The sequence below is a fragment of the Ambystoma mexicanum genome, chromosome 9 (assembly GCF_040938575.1).
Source record: "Ambystoma mexicanum isolate Mex_15411 chromosome 9, UKY_AmexF1_1, whole genome shotgun sequence".
NCBI lineage: Eukaryota > Metazoa > Chordata > Amphibia > Caudata > Ambystomatidae > Ambystoma > Ambystoma mexicanum.
Window position 1 is genome coordinate 665,476,858 of NC_090931.1, and position 17,786 is coordinate 665,494,643.

Below are 17,786 nucleotides of genomic sequence, written 5' to 3' on the forward strand. Positions count from 1 at the left end.
GGAGTTGGAATTGCATGAATTTAAATCGAAAGTTTAGTGAGACTTTCTTAGACGACCAATGGACCCACATGTGTAGGCACACTGAGGACAGAGCCAAGTTTACGGGCCCACCCCTCCAGAGCGCGGGGGGTGTGGGACGAATTGGTGTCTATTAGCAATTTATATTGTGCAGAGAGGGTATGTCTACAGTCTCCAGCGTTTGCAATATAGGCCAGTGAAGCAGTTTCAGGGGGCTCAGTTGGGTAAGAGGGCCATCTGGCCGATATGGCTGCGCGTAACCTGTAATAATGAAGTTGATCGACCCCGGTGTTGCCATGACCCTGTTTCCAAGTGGAGGGTGTGATGAATCCGCCCTCGGTAGAGATATCTGCTAGGGCCCTGTAGCCTAGTTGCTCCCATCACATCTGGATCACCTTGTCCCATGTGGGTTCTGGATCAGGGAATTTCCACCAGGGAAGCCATCAGTAGTAGGGCTTATGTGTACCCGTGTGGGATAAACTCCATGCGTGGAGAGTGCAGGCAACCGGGTCGAATGGGCAGTCATGCTTGTAGCATTGGTGTTTTTAAATGCGAGTCCATTGTGCTAATGACTCTAGTTTTACATGTGGGGGGAATGGGGGTGTGATGCCATTGGGTACCAAATGTGGGGAATTGTGCTTGGGCTGCTATCCAGTATAATTCTAGGTTTAAGAGGAGAATCCCCCTCTGTCATAAGGATATGTCATCTCTACCCATTTCTTACGGACGGCTGCAGAGTGACATAGGAACTGCGCCAGTAGGACATGTATTTTGGCGAAGTATGGTTTACCCGGCCAAATTGGGACATTTGTGAAAGTGTATAGCAGCTTGGTAAGTATTATCATCTTGATCAGTGATAGTTTTGAGGCCGGAAAGAGCAGGAGGTTTTTCCAGTTAAGCATTTTGGTCTCTGTGTATGAACGGAGTGAGGCTTGGTTGTCTTGTATCATGGAGGGATGGGAGAGCGAAACCACCACGCCCAGGTATTTGATGTTATACGGAAACCATCATAAACATGTAGTACCGAGGCATCCAGAGTAGCATCTGTGAGAGGGAATATGTCAGATTTCGAAAAAATTAATTGTAAAGCCCGAGAGTTCCCATATACGTGTGATGTCCAAGTATTGGAGTCAAGTTGGTTAAGGGGTCTCTAACATATAATATCATATCTTCTGCATAAAGGGAAACTATCTCGGGGGGGGGGGGGGGGAGGGGGCGCTTAGACAGATTCCTCAGTGACTATGGTGCACCAAAATGTATTCTGCCATTGGCTCGATGGCCAAGGCAAAAAGGAGAGGGGAGAATGGGCAACCCTGTCGGGTTTCTCTCTCGAGCTGAAATGTTGTGGATGTGCATGCATTAACAAAAACCTTGGCTAATGGTTGTGTATATAAGAGTTTAATGTAACTCAGCATATTAGGGCCAAATCCCACCCCTTCCAGTGTTGCGAATAGGTAATCCTAGACGACTATGTCGAATGCCTTTTGGGTGTCTATCGTTATCACCACTGCTGGTTGCTCAGGGTCTATTCTAGCCATTATATTAAACAGCTGCCTAATATTAAGGGTTGTGGACCTACCAGGAATAAATCCAGCCTGGTTTGGGTGGACCAGGTGCGGCATTAATGGGAGTAATCGGTTGGCCAGGACTTTGGCAAATATTTTAGTATCGCAATTAATGAGCGACCGGGGTCTGTATGAGCCGCAGTCATTGCTAGGTTTGTCACGTTTTAACATTACTGTGATAAGGGCTTCTCTTAGGGATTCTGGAAGGATATGGAGACAGAGGGATTCTTCCCAAACCAGCAGGAGGATCGGCGATAATGCAGCTGCATATTCCTGATACAATTCGGCAGTGAGGCCGTAAGGACCGGGGCCTTGCTTTTGGGCAGGGTGGAAATGACTGCCACGGTTTCTTCTAGGGTGATTTGAAGTTCCAGTTCAGCTCTGGTTTGGGCACTAGGGCAGATAGGGGGGTGTTCTGGAGGAAAGTACGAATGGCATGGTCTTCGATTGGTATATGTGCTGTGTATAGTGTGTGGTAAAAGGTGCAGAATACATCAACCACATTCGTATCAGACCATCTATTATTCCCATGCATATTAATGATGCAGCCCACCTGGTCTCTGCTGCGCTCAGACCGGACAACCCTCGCCAGAGTTCTCCCCGGCCTGTCGCCTTCCCCGTACCTCTTGGCCGCAATTTGGCGAGAAGTGTCGGGTTTCTCTTAAGGCCAGGCCATCAAACCTCTCCAGCTCCAAGTGGATGAGCCAGCAATGCGGGGTCAGAGGTTCTAGAATGTTCGAGGTGTTTGAGTGACCTCTCAGATTGTTCAAGGTCCCTTCTAATGCATTGAAGTACCCCGGCCTCCCTAGACATCACCATGCCCCCAATGTATACACTTTGCAGGCTTGCCATCTGACGCCGTGGGAAGTGTCGCCCGGTGCATTGGTATCAACAAACGTGTTAATGTCGGACTTGAAGTCCGCTCTGAAAACCACATCCATCAGTGCTGTGGCTTTAAATCTCCAGGAGCAGCGTGACGGGACAATTTTAAATTTCAGGGTTAGTGAGATCAGGGAGTGGTCGGATAAGGTGTAGGGGCCGATGCCTACGTCAAGCACTTTCCCCATTAATGAGACAGAGATAAAGATCTATACGGACTTCATATCATATGCAGAAGAGTAGAATGTCTATTCTCTGGATTGATGTGTGGTTCGCCAAGCGTCCATGAATTCGAGGGCCTGGATAATGGATAGCAGTTGGCAAGCTGCACGGGTTTGGGGACGAGGGGCTTTGTTGGTCCTGTCTAGTGCACGATCGAGAATAAGGTTCATGTCACCTCTCCATATTCGAGGTAGCCCAATATATCCAGCCATGGTCTCCTCCAAGTGATCGAAAAATTCCAGAGAGTCAGTATTGGGGCAATAAGTGTTTATGAGCACAAGCTCTAGACCTTCCTAGACACTATTACCAAGAACCTCCCATCTGGATCTACATGCGTACGTTTCGCCACGAATTTCAGAGATTTGTGGACAATCACCATGATGCCTCTGGATTGGGTAGAGAAAGAGGAAATATCTATTTCCCCCCCACATGCCCACCATGAAGTGGCTTTATTGCGGCAAGTGCTTTCTTTGGCATGAGTTTCTTCTACGAATAGTGTATTGGCCATTTGTCTGTGGGCGTAGGATATTATTTTGCGGGACTTGGTGAAATTCCCCAGACCCCGGATGTTCCAGCTTAGTATCTTCACCTGTTGTGCCATTCCCTTCCTAGTGGATCCAGATCTCTGTCCATAAGTGCAACGTCCCTGACCTAGTCATGTGCATCCCGTATACCCCTGATCACCGGTTGCCAGCTTTTTAATAGTTTCCCCTTGCTTAACCAGTGATGAAGCGCAACAGGCGCTTTGGTAGCATCTCACGCAACCAACGCTCCTCATGCCATCGGGTTCGGGTCGAGACCCTGAATGGACTTTGCCACCCCCTCCTCAATGCCCCCCCCCAACCCAGAGTGTAAATCCCATCCCTTTTGCTCCCCCAACCAGCCTTTTGAGCCAACTGGGCCTCGGGACCAAAAACAACATACGTCTAACAAGCAAGTGGGAGCATCGTTGCCGCACAGCTAGTGTCATCGAGGAAGACTATGCGCCCTGACCTTGGCTAGTGTTTAGTTGGCGTGACAGAGTGGGTTCCAATCAGCATTTAATTTTGCATATGTTATATGCATCAAACTTTAGCACATATGGTCAAACGGGTCAGAATGTCTCACACTGCTGGCTCGCCCACAGGGGCGACTTCCAGGATTTGCACTTCAGTGAATTTTACTGCTTCGCTAGGTACCATGAAGAAGTACAATTTGCGTTGAAAACGTAGTTTAAGGCGTGCCGGAAATAACATTACATATTGTATATTCCTCTCACGCAGTATTTTATTCGCACAAATGAATTGCCATCCGTCCAGCTGTACAGGGATAGAGAAGTCCGGGAAAATTCGGATGGTTTGAGATCCCATTCTTAATTCTTTCTTTTCCCGGGCATGTCGGAGAAGTGCATCTCTGTGCAGGTAGCTCAAAACGTTAGCTATGCTAGGTCTGGGAAAGTCCCCTGGTTTTCGGTTTGGGTGATAACGCTCGGTGTACCTGTCCATGGCAAAGAACGGAGAAAGGGCAGGCTGATCCAACAGGTCCTTGAGAAGGTTTTCAACAACCAGCTCCATGTTGCCGGTCAGAGCATCTTCCGGAACGCCTACTATCTCGATATTTCTCCGGGAGCGCAATTCAAGGTCATCGCACTTGCTTTTGACTTGTTTCATGTCTTTGGAGAGGATGGCTATCGTGTCCTGTAACATGTGGATATTGTCTTTGTTTGTGCCCATTCTGTCTTCTGCTTCAGTTATCCTGGCTCCCTCTTGTGCTAGTTGGGTGCGTATCGAGGCCACACTGGGCATTAATGTCATCCAGTTTTTCGGGCACCGTTGCAAAACCTTCCGCCATGGCCTCCATCATACCTGTAAGGTCTGGCATGTGTGGGGGCATCGAAATTGAGGTGGTTGGCTCTGCCAGGGGTTGTTTAGATTGGCCTGGCTCGTCCCACGGGTTGGCTTTGCAAACTTGTCCATTGCGCCTGCCTTCTTCCCCCCCGCCGGCTCCCTTGGTCATGTCTGACCGTAGTAGATCAGCTCTGGGGTGTAACTTGGATGTGGGTCAGATGATTTGAGCCAGGAGCAAGGGTAACCTTGGTTCCTGGGATACAGCAGGTGATGACGCCAGGAGCGGGACGTCGCATGTGGGTCTCCTCTGACCAGTCAATATCACACAACTGCTATGTCTGGAGGGGAGGGTTCTCTTTTTGGACAAAAAAACCTCATCAAACCACTATGTTGAGCGTCAGGAGATCTTGGGGGGGAATCTTGTATGCACTGTGCTCTGTCCTCCAAGTCCCGTGTTGCAGCTTTGTGTGCGTTATTCGGGTCACCTCGGGAGGGGGGGGGGGTTATCCACTGGGGTGTTCTGGGGGACAGAATTCTACACACGTTTGGCAGGCAGGGTATGGTCAATTGAAGTGCAACTAAGGGGTTACCCACCCAGGAGGGAGAGCACAGTACAACCGGGTTTTGGGGAGGATTTCCCATTCCTTTACCGTGGCTTGGCAGGGAGTTTCCTGCTACTCGCCGCTGTGTATTGTGGAGCGTGAGGTTGTGGCTCATATAGAATTAAAGTGCTTCTTCTCCTAGGCTGACATTAGTTCCCGTCGTTGAGGGATAATATACAGTACAGTGGGAGCCGCTTTAAGCAGACCGGGCTCGGGGTGATGTGAAGGGGCCCCTTCCGGTGCGTCGTGGCGTATGTAGACTGATTGGGTCCCAGTGGGGTTGTCGGAGGGCTCACTCAACGGTATTGCCTGCTGTGATGCTTCAGTATGGGATGTCCCTCGGCCAGCTCTCAACCGCAACTTGTTCGCCCACAAGCTGGATTAGGAGATCATCCACCTTATATGTAGTAGTGTAGGAGGGTATGGGGCCCAGTTTCACTTATGAGAAATGCAGGGTGAGGGAGTCCGCGCCTCAACCCCCCCAGCCCCCAGGGGGAGCCCTGCAGCGAGTGGGGCGTATATTAGGGCTGCGTATTGACTCACTCCCCTGACTCCTCAAGTGCCAGGGTAAGGCTGCGGCAAGGCATGCAGCGTTGTCTGCTCCCGGAGGGGCGGCCTCTCTCCCGCGGTTGTGAGCGAGGGAAGGCCTCACCTAGCATCCATATCTTGTTTGTTTGCCCGTTTAGGATGTAGTCACGGTGGTCGGGTTCCGACGTATGTGGGCGCCCCGCCGCGGTCCTGTGATTCATCCTCACCACGGAACTAGAGGATGGTGGTGGGTCTTCTGTGTGGCTCTGTGGGGGTACCAGGCGGGTCACCGGGGTTCAGTCACTTTGCCCATGTGGCTGAAAGGTGCCGCTGTGCTTTCGATTTGGGCCGTGAGGGCGAAGTCGGCTGGTGCAGGTCTGTCAGATGAGGCCCTCAGACAGAGGGGCGTGAAGTATCAGTGTATAAGGTGTCTTGGTAGGTCCACAAGCGCCCAGCGGGAGTATTAGATGGAGTGCAGGGGACCCGAGATCTGTACGCCCGGCACCCGGCATGGCTCTGCCCGCGTAGGTCTCTGCTAGCTTTCAGGCTCTGCCTGAGTGGGCCACCGCGCTCGCACCCGCAGCTGTGGAGGCCAGCGCCGAGCACTCACAGGGCCGGCGCGGGTGGCGCTGTGGGTTACTCCGCTCTGATGGTACTCCAGGCTGGGTAGGCAGGGAGTGACAGTCGGGTCCCTTCGGGTCCCGGCTCCTCTCGAGCACCTGCGTCGTCGCAATATGACCAGCTGGTTACCTGTGGGAATCCACAATCTTCGGAGCTCGGATGCAGGAGGTTCCAGCTGTTATAGGTGCTTCCCCTGGCCAGGGCCTGTCCCGCCTTGGGTAGGGTGCATGGGTCCGATCCCTTTCCCTCGCCACAGCCCAAACGTATAGCAGGCCGATGTGCAGCACTCTGGGCTCCTCAGAGTCTGAAAGTCGGCTGGTGATTATCACTTGTCTCCACAGCAGTGTCACGGTTTTAGAAACGCCACCTTTTCGCTTTGTTTTCTGCCGTGGCCCGGAGCTCAAGAGCTAGGCAGCCATTTTCTTTGGCTGCTCAACAGCGCCCAGAGAATGCTACATTTCTAACTGCAAAAATCGAGCTGTTGCTTTTTTAATGGAACCAGAAAGGTGTACTTTGTTGCACAATAGGTCTCCCTTAGCATTCAGTCACAGCTTCCAAGGGTAAATGTCCTTCTTGAACTATTCAAGTCACCAAACAGAGTTCACCCAAAGGAACCCAGAATAGATGGGACCTATGGCAGAACAATGCCAACAAAATGACAGATCTGAAGACCGCTTTACTGAACAGGCACACGCCATAGGAGATAATCACAGCAAGCGTGCACTGAAGCCCATGTAGTTCGTATATGGAGGTGTTAAAGCGAAGTTGTAAAATAAGAAGAAACCTTAAGCTAAGCACAGTGGAGCAGACCATGAGATCTTCAGGCACAGTTGTCTTTGTATCTTGCAACATTAAGCTTTAATATCTCAGGTAATTTCTTCACAACAGACAGCCTTTGGGGGAGAGGAGGGTAGGAGGTAAAAGCCACAGAGCTACATTGGAGCATGAAGAATCCTTTGCTGGAAGACCTTTATCTCGTGCTGCTGTCACATCCCTTCCAGAGTCCCTTCTTTCGTCACCACGACCAAAGAACAGGCGACCGGGTCGACGGCTGCTGCATCATGAAGGCATCTGGCTTCATCCTCTTCATCAATCCTCAGGTACTGTGGGACTCATAGTAATACTGTTGCTCCTTTACTGCTGGAGTGCGGATTCCGGTGTTTGCCTATACACTATCGCCCAGGCCGGACTTGTGTGCATACAGGGAACCTTTCACAAGGTCCCTGAACCCTTTTGGATCAACAAAAGCTCTATACTTAGATATACTTGAAGAATCTTCTTGAACGTTGCCTTTTCTGCATCTGTGCCCGTTAGGCAAGATTGTATGTAGTAACCCTGTGGGAGACTACACCAGCCATGTCCTCTTGGCAATAGGTAACCCAACCTTTGGTATAGGCCTGTACTACACAAGTTGGTAGAGTGACTGAGCAGCCAGGCTTATCTCAAGAGGGGTCTATGTGAGCTGTAGAGGTGCAACAGAGATTCACAGTGACACATATTCAAATAACACTTATACTCAAGGTTTCTTATTATAATAATGATTAATTTAACAGTCAGTTTCAAAACAAGCCTTCTTTAGAAAGGGCATTATGCAACAATAAAATACATGTAAAAAATACACTTTTGGGATGTCACACACACTTCCTACACCCTGAGGTGACTTCAATAGTTGGGACACTGTAGACATTAATATATCACTTGTACACTTAAATGCAATATTGAGGTTTTGGAAAAAGAGAAACGTTAGGGAAGAAAACAAAGGTTAACAAGTTTCTCTGAACAGGCAAGTACTTGTCAACCCACCCCCCCTTTCCCAGCAATACAAGAAACGTATGTATGACTTTTTAAAGGACAGATAAACACATAGTCAAAGGGTCAGAAGAGTCTGCAGGGAGCCAGGACAGCCAATATCAATTGAACAAAGTCTAGGGGAGCTGGGGCGCATCTTGAGGATAGCACAAAGTCTTGCACAATGTTATATAGAGAGTTTGTAAAGATTCACTGTTGGGCCATAAGCTGGGAGGCTTGTGAAAAGCAAAGACGCAAGCAACTCTGCAAAGGGCAGCTAATGTAAGTCTGCAGTGAGAGCAAGCAAGCTACAAGCAACAAGTAGTACTGTCATGATGCCTACCCCCGGGCATCCGGATCAAGCCCATCAGCCCCGGGAGCAGGCATCCAGACATTTACAAAAACCCCAGCAGCCCCAGACTACTTTGGAGGCTATTTAAACCACGCCCGAACAGCAGCACATGCTTCGTGTTATTCTGCATCCAGCAGCGTGACTCTCACCATGCCTGCAACCAGCATCCAGTCTTCTGCCACGCCCGCGTGCCTGCAGCCAGCATCCAGTCTTCTGCCACGCCTGCCTCGAATCCGGAGCTCCTAGAATAAAGAGGAAGAAAAGGACAAGGTTAGAAAACAAACTTATTTCAAATTCCTCACCTGATTCCGGATCCATTTCATCTCCTGACCTGGAAAGTACATCAGTCCTGCATGCGTTGCTTCGCCAGCTCCAGCACGGCGCCATACTCACCAGTTCTCACAGCATCTTTCGATCCGGCACTGTCTCCATCATTTCTTCGCCGAACTCCGGTACCTAGGGGCACAAGAATAACAAGGTGAGCCAAAGGAATCAACAAATACCTCTTACCACCATAGACTTACCTGATTTACCACCGGCGGTATTATTCTCCTTATCTTCATATGCCGCATCTGTAAAGAGGGAGAAAAACAATACGTTAACGCATGCAATAGTTACCAGACAGCGTTGGGTAACACAGACTCTTACCTGAACGCCAGCAGCAGCTACGAGACCTTCTCACGAACTCAGTTGCAACTTAAGGAAGGAAGGGCACAAGAGTGAACATTGGGCACATTGAACTCTTTGAACTTGATACTTACCAATCCCGCCTGGGACTTCAGAGTCAATGCTTACCGAAACTCAACGCCTTCAAACCAGTGAAGTAACTGGTATCTACGCGCCCCTGCAAGACACGCAGGATGGAGAGCTCATCTTTTACAAACATAAGGTGAGGTTACTAAGGGGATATCGGAGGTGATTAGTGGGGGAGAGCGAGAACAGTTGGGAGGCCATCACTAAAACCTACTGGTGACTAATCCCTGTCTCCACTTGCAGGAAAATACTTCTTCGGGTCCAGCAGACAAGACTAGGCGGGCCAGTCCAGACAGTCATCTCTGCACTACGCATCACGTTGACGGAGACCGCAGCTGTCCGGGTCCGATCGACACCCCTGTGGGGTCCAGGTGAGCGTAACAACTACCCCTAGTTGGACAGTATCTTAGGTCTGAAGAAAAAGTATCCAGCTGGCTTCTGTTCTGGTTGCAGTCCTGCGGTTCCTGGGTCTCAGTCGTGGGAACAAGAAGGGGAACGTCTGTAGGACTCATGCACTGCAGTTTGATGGTCGGCGGCGGCGCCAATGGACTCACGCCAGATCAGCGGCACTTCGTGGTTTCAGCTACCGGCAAATAGCACCACTGCAGTTCTTGGACACCTTGTTGGCTCTCCTTGCTTCTGGATTCCAGCACTCTGTTGAGGTGGCTCAGGCTTGGGTCACCCTGCTTCGGGAGGGTCCTCCGGATCTTCCTGGAGCTCACAATGCACTCGTTCCTGGTGTTCCTGGCCCCTGGCACTCGGTTCCAGCAGCAGCAAAGAAGTACAGCCAGCAGGGAGAAGGGTTCAAGTCAGTTCCTGTCAAGTACGTCTTGGTGTCATTTGGTGCCACCAAACCAAGGGAAGAAGTAGTCCGTTCTGGGCTTTTCTAGTCCATACGAAATTTGGAGCTTCAGCACTGCAGCAGGGCTTCACCGGGCAAACCAACGTTCCAGGAGGGTGCAGCAAGCTTCTCTTGGTTTCTTCTTCGGTTTCTTCGTCCAGTGGTCGCCTTCTCTCCAAGAGACCTTGATTTTTATGCAGGTTTCTCCCATTCATTCGCAGCATTAGCTGTCACTCACACAACAGGGTGGTTGTCCTCCAAGGACAGCCAGCCAGCCAGCCAATCACCTTTGGATGCATTCCTCTAACCAAGGAGACTAAGCACAGGGAGTTTCGGGAACCTCCTTTGCTTCCTGCCCTGCCAGATACGCTGTAACCAAAAGGCGGGCTTCAGACATGAATCCCGCCAAAGCCAAAACGAACAAAGGGACCAAAACTGGTTTGGCGCGCCGAGTAAAACCCAAGACCGACCTCAGAAGCAACACATGGCGGAAATAGAAGACCGGGCCATTTTGACAAAATAGGCACCCATGGGTGCAATACTGCAGCTGAGGATTCAGCCTGCGGTAAAAACTCCTAATGGTGGAAAAATTAAACCACTGCCACCAGCCATTATTCGTAGTGAGGGTAACATAAAAATGTTACATGTGAAAGTACACAAATGGGGATACTAAGTACCCCCCAGCACTCCACATAAAATGGTGTGTGCTGGGTCTACAAAGAGAAAAAAGTAAGTAAAGTCAAATTCACTTTAGTACTCTTGGGAACAGTAGTTTACCCAAGAGAATGTATTTAAACCTTAAGAGAAATCCCAAGGACTGTTCTGTGACACTGCACTGAAGATGCTGTGTGTCACAATACAAAGGATGCTGCCTATGGAGTTTTGTCAGACTCCAAAACCAAAAGAAACAAGAGTCTGAATCAGATAAAAATGCTTGAGAGAGGGAGAAAAGGGTCTCACTCACTCCAGGATTAAAATCAAAAGTCCTAACGTCCAGCAAAAGAGCTGGGGGTCTCCAAGGTAGAAGGGAATTAACACAGAAATGAGAATTCTCCCCGACAGTGCCTTACCTACTTTACCTCCAATCTGACTTTGAAGAACTCGTACCTAGACAGGGATGGACTGCTAAAGCCTTAAGGCCTCTGAAAAGTAATATAAGCCTTAAAAAGTACTGAACTGATATTGTTGGTGCTGTTAACAGTTTTTTCCTACAACAGAACATTCTCTGAGTTAGTATAACAGTGGTTTTACTTACCTTTGAAATGTGTTCATTAACTGTATATGTCATAACTTATGGTTTACTCACATGAAGTATTGCATTGGTTTTCTATTGTGTTTTTGAGTTTATTAGTTTGAAATAGTACTTACTTACCTAAAGATTTAACTTTACCATGTGTATATCAAAATAAAAAAACTATTTTGATATAACTATTGTCTAAGTGTTTCTTTGGGCCTATGTATATTCTAAGAATTTAGTTTTTGTTTTTCTGCTTACCTACACAGCTCACATCTCCATCCTAAGGTAAGCCTGGTTGCTCTGCCATACAACCAGATCCTTGAGTGGTACAGGCCTATACTAGAAGTTGGAGCTCAGTATACCAGGGGATACTTTTATAAAGTCTTACCATAGGTAGACTTTAAGAAAACTCTAACACTATATCTCTCTTACTGATTAAAGCGATTGCTACTTACCAGAAAATTATTTATTTACAAACTTATGGAGGTTCCTTTTGTGGCTATGTGGACCATGGACCTCATTACAAGCCTGGCGGTCCGGAAATAAGGGTGCCGGTAGCAATGTACCGGCACCCTTTTCAGGACCGCCAGACTACGAAAATGCCTCTAGGGGCCGTTGCTCCCAGCAGGTCTGATCGGCTGGGAGAACCGGCCCCTGTAGGCATGGTTTTCACAGAAGCACTGGCACCGTTAGCAACGGTGCTTCCGTGTCTCCATTCCTGTGGAGTCCGATGGGACTCCAAGGGAACAGGGACTTACACTATCCACCGCCTGACATCCCAGGCCGCTGGGACTTGTACTGTCCCAGTGGCACCGGGATCTAAGGCGGCGGAACGGTGTTAGGTCAGCGGCAACCGGCCGGTAGCACCAGCAGGATACCGTCGATCTTGTAATGAGTCCCCATGTCTGGTAAGTATGAAAAGTAGCTAAGTTTTGGATAGGTACCTATGCTGGGAGGAAAGAATATTTTTAAACAGTCTTTCTATAAAGTTTGTTGATGCAGCCAAACACGCCTTCACGGAAGGGTGAGGTTCGCATCGAGTGATCAATTGTGCTTGCGATTTCAATTGTTTTCTGACTTATTTGCAGTCCTAACACCTTATACTACATGCACTCTACCTCATATTGTGCAACTTCATGCCTACTAATACCTTGTTAACTTTAAAACTTATGTCAAAGCTAACCTTCAGCTCTATATCTGCTCTCCCAGCCCAAGCCAGCAGATAACGGTTTCTCAGCACTATGATTTTCAGATCCAAGATTCTTCCCTCAGAATAAAACACGAACAAGTGTTGCTGCCAAAACACACATAACCACACCTGCACTCAAACCTTGGGAACCTCCAGACTACAGGCACCAACACACTTGCCGCCCCCTCCAGCCAAGTGTATATTCCCAATACCAATCCCTTTTTGTTCAGTCACAGGCAACGATTCCGCCAAAAGGGCACAGGTGGGCTATACAATACCACTTACATGGTTTATAGTCATAATATCGAAAAAATAATGTCGAATTACAAAAATGTCGAAAAAAAAATGTCGAATTCAAAAATGTCGAAAACACATACATATAATAGAAAAAGTCATTATTTCGAAAATAAAATGTCGAAAAAAAATCGAAAAACCAATGTTAAAATAACTATGTAAAATGTCACACATACTAACGTTTTTTATTGGGGGGGGGTCCCCCCCCCAACCCCCATCCCAAAACCCTACCCCAACCCTCCACTCCTCCCAATCCCCCCCCCCCCAACACCCCCCATGGATATACCTTTAATTTTTTTTTTAAAAAGTATTTAATAAAACAAATAATTAATTATAAAAAAAAAACATCCCAAACCCCTACCCCAACCCCCCCCTCCTCCCCATCCCCCCCACCCACCATGGATATACCTTTAACCATTTAAAAAAATTATGTTTTATAAACTATAATTAATTATTTAAACATTAATTCGAAAAAAAATCGAAAAAAATTCGACATTTTTGTAATTCGACATTTTTATTTTCGACTAAATTTTTTCGACATTTTGACTTTCGACATTATTGTATTCGACATTATGACTGGATACCCACTTACATCACATCAAAACGCATGTCATACCAGCGCTACTGCTATTGTGGCCATACCTGGCTAGGGGGTCTGTAATTTCAATTGCTTTTAGCTGTATTTACTTGCTGCACAAAAACCTATTCAAGGCGTCTGCTGATTTGGCTAATGCCCGTCATGATACACATGAGGCACTGGTCCCATCAGTGGGAAACTCCACATTCCATAACAGGCTACCTGTAATCTTCATATCGCCAGCCCTCCCCCTTTCCCATACCTTTAATGGCCCTCTTACACCGGTGCTAAACCAGATTATCTAGGCCAGTGAGGCTCCAATTGATCATATTAGCACAATGACCGGGCACCTATTTATTTATGGAGTGGACCCCATCCCCCTGAAATTCCTGCCCCACGCGAATACAATACATCTTTGTCTTTGATGCATATATTCTCCTGAATTTAGCCAACTCTAGTGCATTGGAAACAGATGCAATTGACTATAATTAGACACCTGGAATCCTGGAGAGAAACACCAAAAGATTAAATCCAGATGTGCTCTCTAAAGTAGGTAAACGTTAGCACAGACAAAAGAAGAAGGCATTACATAATGACAGCCTTTGGCGGTAAAATGGAGCCCACAGGTAAGGGTGGGAATCTCTGATGAAGACCCAGGGACTCAACAGTGGAGTTAGAAAAGGTAATTGTGTAAACTGTCCAGTAATACCAATTGATTGAAACTTGGTGTGCCCTTCCCTCCAGTACCTGTATGCCCTGCCTGTAACAATCTAACTCTTCTCATCATACCCATCAAAAGGTCACCTTAATAGTCCAGTCTTCTAACTGTATCAATACCATTACAATATGTTTATCCCTTTATCATACAGCAGATAGACACAAAGTCCGACAAAAACTGAAAGGCCAGCATTTACAATTTGGCCATGAAGGGGCTCGAACACACTTCAGAAGTTCCAGTACTCGGGAAGAGGTGTCATTTGGTGTGTGAACATCTCTGAAGATTACATATTTATGCCATAAAGGACATGAATGTGCGTTAAGCTAAGCTCTTCCACTCTTTGTAACTGGCACTACAGATAAGGGGTGTGGCAGCCACTTTTGCACCCTAAAAATAGGCAAGTACTCCCAAAACACACAAGGGAGTAAAAATACTCCCGACAAAAATAGGAAACAGACACATAGGAGCAGATCATTCGGCTTTCCCCTCACAGTTGCATGGATACGGTTGATCAGTAGTGTACCATAGTTCCACAGGACGAAAGTACTATTACTGCCCGATCTGAAAAGGTACAAATCTATCTCTTAATGTGGAGGAATAACTTAGCTCAAAGAAATATTAATCACAAAACATTTCTGTTTTACAGTTCTAAGTTTTTTACTTGCTTTTTTTCACATCATAAAATAATTTCACTCCTTAAGAAATAGGGAGCAAAATGCTCCAAAATCTTATCTGGAGCACGGGTTGTAACTGAAGGTGGCAGAACAAAAACCTACAAACTGTCTCCTACAAGCCTTCCACTCATACAAAAAGAGTAAGCATGCGATCAAAACCTTAGTTTAATCACCTGGGCAGATGTGAGGTGAAACTACCAGTAGGTAAGCCCCACCACCAATCACTTGACTAATGATGTTCTTTGCATGACTGGCAAAGACTTTGAACCCCAGTGTGCAAAGCACCTGTTCAAGGTAGTGAGGCATTGTTTTATTAGTTACAATGCGCACCTGGCCCGAGGTTATCAGGGCGCAGAGAGAAATAAGAATATTTTCAGCTTAGGTTACAGTGCTGTACAGGTTTATACAGGCATATACAGTTGGGATACAGTCAAAGTAATAAGGTCACAGGTTCAAAATAGGAAAGAGGAGCAACAGAAAATATACAGGCAACATAAGGCTGACGCAAGTAGTGGAGTGCAGTGGCGGACCTAAACAATATGTACCAGAACTGGGAGGAGATGTGGGTTAGTAGGATGGTGATGGCGGGGCAGGCACATTGTTTAGCGGTCGTTTCTTTAATCCACTTGATGATGTGTCTGAAGTGTGGGTAAGTTTGGTCTGCTCTGAGAGCAGGAGGTAGGGAGTTCAGCTGAGCGGCATTAACTGGGAAGCTGCATCCTGTGAGGCTTCCGTTTGAAGTTTTAATCTAGGTACCGTCAAGAGATTAGAGTTGGCCAATCTTGTTGGGCGGCTGGAGGATTGTTTCTTAAATCTTTCAGTGAGATATCGTGGGGCGGCGTTGTTCAGACACATGTGTAAGTGAGGCCGTTTTTAGCAGGATTTTGTCCTTGGTGGCGAGCCAGTTGTTCAATCTCCTGGTTTCTGAAATATGAGCTTTTTTTGCTATGCCCAGCGCTGCTCTAAGGGCGTTATTTTGGAGAATCTGGATTTTATTGGCGATATACTTGTTGGCCCTCAGGTAGATTGCATTAGATTGTTCTCTGCTGCCCCTTGCAAACCAAGGAACGAGAAATGGTGGCCTGCATTTTTCATATCCCTCGGAGCCCCTTCTGACAACCTAAATGTCAATGCCTCCCACAACCCCCTGCCAGTCCCCAATCCTTGTGACACAATGTATCGATTCGGGGGAGGTTAAGCAAAGGTTGAGCGGGACCATGAATATGCACATGGACCTTTCCTTCTACCGGCCACAATCACATAGGCCGTATACTGTTTCGGAATGGCGTGCTAAGTGTTCGGAAGAATTTTAATTTCTGTGCCAATTCCATTTAACCTTAGAGACGCCCAGCACTTTTGCTGGACTGCAGGCTTTTTAATTTTTACTCCCGAGTGAGTGGGACCTTTTTCTCACTCACTCGTGTTTTTCTGACCATAATTTTCTATGTTTCTAACTGTTCTATGGAGTCTGGTAAACTCCATAGGCATCTGCTCTTGATCTGCTCTTCTGTGCAGTGCCACTGAGAAGTCCCTTGGACTACTCTTTTTTAACTGCATTTTCTTGGGTGAACTACTGTTCCCAATAATAGTAAGATGACCCCTGTCTTACTTTACTTTTTGGGTCCAGCACACACCACCCTATGTGGAGTGCTGGGGGGTACATAGTAATTCCCTTAACCCATTCTCATGTAACATTCTGTTACACTAACTCACTTGCATGGCTGGTGGCAGTTTCTTTTTTTTTGCTTCCTAGTGACATGCATCTGCAGGCTGAAAACTCAGCTACAGTGCTGCACCAAAGGGTTACCATATTCTCAAAATGGCCCCCCCCCGTCTTCTTTTTTTCCATTTCTAGTTAGTAAGTTTCTAGGCTTTTACTGTTTGCATCATGTTTGAGTCGTTTGTGTAGCTTGCCTTTGGCAGGCTTCATCCCTGACGCCCGCCCAGGCTCCAGTGTGTCTGGAAAGGCAGGAAGTGAGGGAGGGTCCCAAAACCTCCCTGTCCTTTGTCTCTAGGTGTGCCTGAGTGAAACCAGTTCCAATTGGCCAGCTGGCTGTCCTCGAGGACAGCCACTCTGCTGTGTGATGGACAGCCTAGGGCTTTGAATGAATGGGAACTTGCATAAAAAGCGAAGTTTTTGGGACTAAGAGCAGAGTCGACCACTGGATGACAACATCCAAACCAGAAGACGAGAGAAGATGCCAGAAGCACACTCCTGGACCGTGAAGGGCCTGGTGAAGCCCTGCAGCTGTGCTGACCCAGTTTTCGAATTGACAGAAGACCAGTAAACTTCCTCCCTGAGGCTGGTGGGACCAACTAGCCCCGAGAAACTATTTTGGCACAACCTCTGACTTGCTGTGACTTTCATAGGCTGCAGATGCCCAATACCCAGGGAACGTCAACCACATGTGAGTGCATTGTCTTCCGAAGTCCGAATCCGGCCAGATCTTCGTGGGCATCCAGAGGACCCTACAGAAGCAAGAAATCTGCAGCCAGAGTCCCCTCACCAGAGTCCAGGACAGAGGCATCAAGGAAATACTGACCAGAGCTTTTCGTTCTTCATTGGCGCTGAGAAAAAAGGTGTCAAAATCACAAAGACGCTGAATCGACGGAAATCCATTGCTGCCGAGACACACTCTCGAGTGCTGCCGAAGGAACCCGCCAGACGTCCTCCCTTTCGTCACTACGACCAAGGACCAGGAACAAGAGTCTACTGCATTGCATTGTGAAGGCAACCAGCTGTAACACCTTTCTTTTCAAGGTACTGTGGGGCTTGGGGTATTTTAGCCTTTTGCCATTTGGGGTGCTTCCTATCTTTGGGAGTGCGATTTAACCCAACACTAAGTTGACCTCAATTTACCTGCACTGACCTTAGAGCTTGTGCTTTCCAAAGGGGACTCCTCTTGAGTTGCTGTGATTTCTCTTTTGAACACTGACCATTTAAGAGCAATTTCCTAAAAAAAGAAGAGCATCAGAACTTCGACTTTGCCCATTGACTTTGGCTGTCCTGGCTCCCTAAAGGCCTCCTTCTGAACCTATTGGCTTTGGTAGTGCTCGTTACCTTACAGGTTTTAAATGTTGAACACTTTAATGTTGGAATAA

General features: G+C 47.6%; 1 protein-coding gene across 5 annotated transcripts in view; it reads right to left on the reverse strand.

The window, feature by feature from the left end:
• The window catches only part of TRAK2 (trafficking kinesin protein 2), a 522,775-nt gene that overhangs the window by 3,283 nt on the left and 501,706 nt on the right, over positions 1-17,786 (reverse strand). The window lies entirely within an intron of this gene.